The sequence below is a fragment of the Panthera uncia genome, chromosome D2 (assembly GCF_023721935.1).
Source record: "Panthera uncia isolate 11264 chromosome D2, Puncia_PCG_1.0, whole genome shotgun sequence".
Classification (NCBI taxonomy): domain Eukaryota; kingdom Metazoa; phylum Chordata; class Mammalia; order Carnivora; family Felidae; genus Panthera; species Panthera uncia.
The window spans coordinates 29681321-29688782 of NC_064818.1; positions in this window are offsets into that span (position 1 = coordinate 29681321).

Consider the following 7462-nt stretch of genomic DNA (forward strand, 5'->3'; position numbering starts at 1 on the left):
CTGGGGCCAAAAATGAAAAAAGAATTCAAATTAGAACGTTAAGAAGGAAGAAAAATCCTGGTGACTTAAAGAGGTATTAGACTTAAGACATAAGAGTTTGAGGTTGGGATTTTAATACCCACCAAAGACAGGAACAAGTCCTAAGGCTTATAGGAGGCAAGAGGTAAAATACGAAACCCTTGAACAGCTGCTTTGTCTTTAAATAAGGACTAAAAACTACTATCCACAGGCCCAGAGGTGTGACAAAGAAATTTCTTGTCCACCTGGGCCTTGGGAGGCTGGGGGAGATGTGTAGTCTGAATTTATATCACTTGCATGTAGAGAAACTCGGATTTTTTTTTTGTTTTTATCATACAGTTCACATACAGTAAAGTTCAAACCACTTTCGAGTGGTTTCAGTGCTTTTAGTTCATTCACAAAGTTGTGTCAGCATCATCGCTATCTCTTCCAGAACATTCCACCGCCCCCAAAGAAACCCCATTACTATTAGTAGTAATTGCCATTTCCCCTTCATCTGTACACCTAAAATTAACATTAAAATTGGCTGGAGATAGGGAAGCCCTTAGAGTGCTACCAGAGGCAAATGCAAACTTCCCCCTTAGAAAACTCTGCAAACCATATCAGAACTCCAGCAGAAATGACGCTTGGTAGAGATTAGCTCACAATCAAAACGTAAAGGACAAGAGCCACAAACTCCTTCAAGGAGAAATGACATCCTAAGAAACAAAGGCGATGGAACACTGAAAGGTAGAATAAAAGCATATTCTTTAAAACACTTAGATATTTTTTAAGTTTATTTATTTATTTTTCAGAGAGAGAGAGAGAGAGAGAGAGAGAGGAGGGGCAGAGAGAGAAGGAAACAGAGAATTCCGAGCAGGCTTTGCGCCGTCAGTACAGAGCCCGGTGTGGGGCTCGAACTCATGAGTTGCAAGATCACGACCAGAGCCAAAACCAAGAGTCAGATCCTTAACCCACGGAGCCACCCAGGTGCCCCCATAAAATGCTTAGGTATTTTTAAGTGCAGAAACTATGCTGCATGTACAAGACACTATGAAACAGGTCAGTTTTTTTTAATAGCAGTTAGAGATCCTAGAAAGATAATTTAAATATTCACCAAAATTCGAACTCCTCAAAGTGGGTCCTGTTCTGGCAATGAGGGACTGGCTCGTTTCATTCCACTGAAAACAGCTATAAAAGCTAGCCTAATAATTTTTAACCTATTTGAAGGTGTTGGGGAGCTAGGAAAGTGTTAGCACTTACAGAGCCAAGAACTCCAAATAATAAAGGAAAGCCCAGAAAGGGGAAGATAACCACCAGCCATCTTTCCCTACTTACATATTTACCAACTTGAAAACAATAGCTGAGAAGTGGAGCTGAGAAGTGAACAGTGGACTCCGATGAGTCTCTAAGGTGCTCAAAGGAAGAGTGAATCCCTCCAAAGCCGGAGCTACAGACAGGTGGATGCAGAGAATCACGACATAGAGGAGCAGAGACTTCCTGCCAGGACAGGAAAACTGAGGCCGCATACATTGCTGGAGGTTCCATGTGGACAAGTGTGAGTTCGTAACTCCAGTCACAGCTTCCCCCAGGCATTTGTGCATTTTACCTCCTCCAGGAGCCCTATAAGGTCCTCAGTGTGAGTCTCAGAGAAAAATGCCATCATGTTTCTGACAGGGGAGGGGGAAAGGAACCATTTTAAAATATGCCAGAGCACTCTTCTCTTCTTAACTAGGCCTGCTCTCAAGAGAAAGCATTCTGCCAAAGCCTCACTAACTGGGTTTTTTCAGCACCTTACCGGCCTGGAGAAAGGGAAGTGCCCAACTCCAGCCCCCTCTAGCTATCCTGTCCCACCGAAAGAGAGCAGGGGAGACTGTGGAGCATGGGTGAAGTTCACAGCTCAGGGACATAGGCTCACCAAAGGACGAAGACTTAGTCATAACATGAGAGAATGCTTCCCTTCCCGCATCGTCTCCCCACCACATTACTAAAGACCCTAGCGATGCACTTTCTTTTACTCAGTACCTCATGTCCCTCTTTCACCAAAAATTTACAAGGCATACTAAAAGGCAAAAGCTGTGTAAAGAGACTGAATAAGCATCAGAAGCAGAATCATGGGGCACCTGGGTGGCTCAGACGGTTGAGCAGCCAACTCTTGATCTGGATTCAGGTCATGATCTCACGGTTCTTGAGTTCAAGCCCCATGTGGGGCTCCACACTGACATCTCAGAGCCTGCTTGGGGTTCTCTCTTGGTGCCCTTACCTCTCTCTCTGCACCTCTCCTGCTCTCTTGCTCTCTCTTTCAAAATAAATAAATACACTTTTAAAAAAAGAAAACAGAATCAGATAGGACAGAAACTGTCAGAATTATCAGACCAGGAATTTTTAAAACTATAGCATATTATCAAAAGGTCAATAGTAGCCTGACCCCATGTCACAATGACTGTGTCATTCACCTCATTCATTTCATCATGTAAGCACTTTACCATCTTATATCATCACAAGAAGAAGGGTGAGTGCCATACAGGAAGATCTTCTGAGAGAGAGACCACATTCATGTAACTTTTATTATAGTATATTGTTATAATTTGTTCTATTTTATTATTAGTTACTGTTGTGATTCTCTTCCTGTATTTAATTTATAAATTACACCTTATCAGCAGTACATAGATATTGGAAGAAACATAGAATATATAGGGTTTGGTGCAATCCATGAGTTCAGGCAGCCACCGGGGGACTTGAAACATATCCCCTGTGGATAACAGGTGAACGCTGTATGGGGAAAGACGATTCAATACATGAGTAATAGAAGTCTCCAAAGAAAAAAACTAAAACAAGGGAATGAGTAAACGCCCAAAACTGTAATTTAAAAAACTTTCTTGAAATAAAAAAAAAAGTTTTGAAACCGCATTTGAAAAGAACACACTCCTATACCTGAGATTATTGACTTAGAATGACTCATATCACAAAATATTCTAATGAAATTACTAAACTTTAAAGTAAAAGAAAAAAAACACTTTGGGCATCCAATCAAAACAGCAAACGAATTATAAGAGAAAGAAAACTGGATTATCATACAACATTGCTACACTAATATTTCTTGGCAAGCAAATGCACAATAATTTTAAGATACTCAAAGAAAGCAGAGTCAAGAATCTTAGAGGCAGCAAAAATGCCATTCAGGTGTAAAGGGACAAAAAATGTTTTCAACATGCAAAAAACACAAGGATATTGGTCCCATAAGCCCTCCCTGAAAAAATCTATTAAAGAAAGAACTTCAGACAAGACCAATATGCAGAAATAAAATAGGTTAGGGGCCCCTGGGTGGCTCAGTTGGTTAAGCATCCGACCTTGGCTCAGGTCACGATCTCGTGCGTTGTGAGTTCGAGCCCTGCGTCGAGCTTTTGCTGACAGCTCAGAGCCCGGAGCCTGCTTCGGATTCTGTGTCTCCCTCTCTCTCTGCCCCTCCCCTGCTCATGCTCGCTCTCTCCCTCTCTCTCTGTCTCAAAAATGAATAAACACGAAAAAAATATATTTTTAGAAATAAAATAAGTTAAAAAGAAAACAAATTAACTTGAAGTCCAGCCAAATGACTAGAGAAACGTTTAACCTAAGAAATGGTGCCCAGCGGTAAACATGGAGTTATTTGTAACAATAACGTTAAATGAGGCCTAAAGGAAAGAGTTTTATAGTATGCAGTGGTTGACATTCAAACGAGGTAGATACGGTGCATTATTTTTAAATGGGGGTAGAATGGTGAGACTCTCCCAAAAAAGTATTTTCACTACTCTTAGTAATAACACTGGCAGTAGAAACCTTATAGTTACTGTTCTGAAGGTGTCTTGTTTGAGTGAAGGATAAAGTCCATGAGTAATCGTGAAATGTTCTAATGCTGTCATCTCTTGTGCCCTTGAGAATCAGGATTCGTGGTGGAAAAGAGAGGAGAGACAGGTGTAACGGAAAAGACGTCCAATTTCACAACCCTGTGGTTATGCACTGGAAGAATCCGCAGGAAATCGTGAGATGTTGGGAAACGATCCAAATCTCCTAATGTCCACGCATACGAAATCTTAGCTCTGGTCACTCAGGAAGCTTGAAAACGATGACCCACCTAACAGCCATGATCATGCCTACACTCAGACCGTTGGAAATACCATTTTCCACAAAAAGAGACAAGAGCTTCTCGGGGAAGTTGCTACTCCTGGTTTGGGGCAGAACGTGTATAAATGAGCCTGGACTATCTCCTCACACCAGCTAGCGAGGCAGTTTCCAAGCTACTAAGGTGTTAAAAGGGACTGAGTGCCAACCTAAAGGGCCGCCCCCCCCCCCAGCCAAAGATGGGACAATTTAATAATTACAGTTGATTAAATAATTACAGTTGATTAAAACCCATCCATCAGTGAGTTAATAATGTTATTTAAATGATTTTTAAAATACTAATGGGTCATCTCGAGAGAATGATATGAAACCAATTCATTATCTTAAATGAATCATTTATTCGGCCTTCCCATATAAACTCTACCACGGGTAATCAAATAGTAATGAGGATATGTGTCTCTTTATAAAGGTACTCCATCTAAAAAATGAAAAAGAAATTAAAGAATTAGAATATCACCATTTTGCAATCCTCAACGAATGAATAAACGTAGGCATTAAGCATTAATGTAACAACCACAGAAAGAGAGACAACCGGGCGTGATGTGCTTCCTGGTGAAAGAGAGCAGCCCTGTAATCTTGTCAAAGGCGCTGAACTCAAGTCAGATCAGACCCCTGGATCTGCGGCCCACTTGTGGGAAATGCAGAAGGCTAAAGCCATGTGTTGGACTGTTCCGCGAACACCCATCAGCAAAATGCACAGCACGAGACACTCCGGGGCAAAGAGTCCGGCCCTTCCCCAGATAAAATGAAAGGGGGCAAAAAAGGCCTGGAGAAGGAGTCTGTATATTAAAAGAGACTTAAAAGATGTCTGATAATTTTTTAATGAGCAAGACTGAAGCACAGTGAGAAGAGAGGTACACTTGGGGGATAAAACTACAAAGTAGCATAAGGAAGCAATCGCTTTAAAAGTCGGGATAGGGCCTTCTGCTTCGGATCAAGATGGTGCAACAGGGACCAGATTTACCCTCCTGCCTGGAAGAACTGAAAGAGGAGACAAAATAGAGGGAAAAGCCTGGTTTTAGACCTCGGCTATCCGGCTGCACAGAACAGTGATCCCTGAAAGAGAGGAAACGAACAATGTGGGCCCCACAATTGCCCCAGCCTCCTGCCTGGAGAACTCTCCAGCCCAGAATGCAGAGCTGGGGAACCTAACAGCCGTCCCGAGTGGAACAGACCAAGCTAGCAGTTCAAGAAGGCCATTTGGTGAAGTCCAGTGGGGAGGAGAGGAGCACCCAGAGAGAGCTCCAGGAGTCTGAGGAGGCCACTCTTGAGGACTGATGGCACATGGACATAAGGAAACTACCCAAATCTGGTGGGGGTGGGGGGGGGGGGGGGGGGGAAAGACACTCAAAAGGAGCTCACACAGAACCAGGAAAAATCCATGATCTCACCAACCAGAGTGGGAAAACCCTGTTCTTCATGAAGCATGAGACAGTGAGGCAAGGGGCGCCTGGGTGGCTCAGTCGATTGAGCGTCCAACTTCAGTTCAGGTCATGATCCCATAGTTCGTGAGTTCAAGCCCCGCGTCGGGCTCTGTGCTGACAGCTCAGAGCCTGGAACCTGCTTCAGATTCTGTGTCTCCCCCTCTCTGCCCCTCCCCTGCTCATGCTCTGTCTCTCAAAAATGAATAAACGTTAAAAAAAATTTTTTTTAGACAGTGAGGCAAAATCAGCCCTAAAACAAACGCTGCTCTGACCTCCTCACCTGACAACACTGAAAAGCAGGCCTCAACGTGGTCACACTGTTTCCAAGTAACTTTACTGAATCCCACAAATGAACTCAAAAATATTTTCAGGAGTGCAAAACAACCAGCATCCTACACATTAAAATGTCTGGAGCCAATATCTGCAGCCTATTAAAAAAACATTACCAGTCAGGCGCCTGGGTGGCTCAGTTGGTTAGGCATCCCACTTTGGCTCCAGTCATGATCTCGAGGTCCATGAGTTCAAGCCCTGCATCAGGCTCTGTGCTGACAGCTCAGAACCTGGAACCTGCTTCAGATTCTATGTCTCTCTCTCCTCTGTCCCTCCCCCACTTGGACTCTGTTTCTACCAAAGATAAACAAACATTCAAAAAATAAAATAGGGGCGCCTGGGTGGCTCAGTCAGTTAAGCGTCAGACTTTGGCTCAGGTCATGATTTCGCAATTTGTGAGTTCGAGCCCCGCGTCGGGCTCTGTGCTGACAGCTCAGAGCCTGGAACCTGCTTTGGATTCTGTGTCTCCCTCTCTCTCCCTGCCCCTCCCCTGCTCATGCTCTGTCTCTCTATGTCTCAAAAATAAATAAAAACATTTAAAAATTTTTTAAAAAATAAATAAAATAAAATAGAAAAGCACTACCGGGCATGAAAAGGGACAGGAAAATATGACCCAATAAAGACCCAAGTGAACTTCTAGAAATGAAAACCGAAACATCTGAGATTTTTAAAACACACTGGACAGGAAAAACCGCAGATTAGACAGTGCAGAACGAAAAGAGCTTCAAGACATAGCAACAGAAACTATTCGACATGAAGCACATAGAGAAAAGACTGAAAAAACCCTAGAGCATGGGTGAGCAGTGGGGTAACTCCCCGCAGCATAAAAGCCCCTAGAGGTGCGAAGCAGGGGGAGGGGGCGAAAAATAATGGAAGAAATAACGGCTGAAGTTCTTCCAAATTTTATCAACATTATTAAACCCATAGGTCCAAGAAGCGTCATAAAGCTAAACACAAGCAACAAGAAGAAAACCACCGAAGCATGTCTTAACCAAATTGCTTAAAACCAGCGACAAAGATAAAATCTTACAAACAGCCAGAAGAACAAAGGCAACAATACAACCGACTTCTGAAGGGAAACAATGCAAGCCAGAGACCAGTGGGGCAACATTTCTAACGTCCTAAGCCAACCCCAAAACTCTGTCATCCTATAATATCACAGAGAAAATATCCTAGAAAAAAAAATATCTTTCAAAACCAAAAGTAAAGATTTCTTCAAACGTAAAAAAGCTACAAGACTGTACTGAAGCAGACCTGCGCTTTGGGAAATGTTAAAGGAAGTCCTGCAGGCAGAAGGACAAGTGCAGAAGATGGAAAAATCTGGATCAACACAAAAGAGTGAAGAGCACCAGAAATGGTAAATATTTAGATAAACAGAAAAGTGTTTTTCCGGGGCACCTGAGCGGCTCAGTGGGTGAAGCGTCAGACTCTTGATTTCGGCTCAGGTCACGATCTCACAGTTCGTGGGATCGAGCCCCGGGTCAGGTTCTGAGCTGACAGCAAGGATTGCTTAGGATTCTCTCTCTCTCTCTCTCTCTCTCTCTCTCTCTCTC